Genomic DNA, 700 nt, shown 5'->3' on the forward strand with positions numbered 1-700 from the left:
TGGTTTGAAGAGAATGCAAGAGTGTGCAAAGCTGTCCCAATCAAAGGAAAGGGTTGACTGACTTTGAAAAATCAAAATATATTTTGATTTGTTTAACACTTTTTTGGTACTTCATGATTCCTCTGTGTTATTTTAAAGTTTTGATTTCTTAACTATTATTCTACAATGTAAAAAAAAAAAGGAAAAACCCTTTGAATAAGTTGTGTGTCGCAACTTTTGACTTGTACTGTTTTTTTTTTTTGTTTTACCAACAGAGATATTTTAATAAGTAAGTAAACCAGATGTACACCAATTGGGAACAGCCTGGGTGATAGTTGAATTAACAGCCCTGGTGTCGCCGGGTCATGGTTTTGATATCCATTTCTAGGTTTTCGAAAACAGAAAGAAATCGTCTGCATGATAGGGAAATGCTTCAGCCTTTGGTAGCGCAATCAGATCCCACCTATACCCCACTCAGATCCCACCTATAGCATATCAAGGGCTTTCATTCTTAAACCCTATCAAATCAGTTTTATTTTATATAGGCCCTTACAGTACATGCAGCTAAATATCTCGAAGTGCCTGTACAGAAAGTGCTATCAGTCAAGACCCCAGCCAAAATCAGCTTTAATTTATCTGCATGCAGCCCCTTTTTTCCTCACAATGAAGTGTTTTTACCAATTTTATTTTCAAGATAAGCCAGGGCTACAAGTAGAATACA

Source organism: Salvelinus sp. IW2-2015, linkage group LG6.2 (assembly GCF_002910315.2).
Source record: "Salvelinus sp. IW2-2015 linkage group LG6.2, ASM291031v2, whole genome shotgun sequence".
NCBI lineage: Eukaryota > Metazoa > Chordata > Actinopteri > Salmoniformes > Salmonidae > Salvelinus > Salvelinus sp. IW2-2015.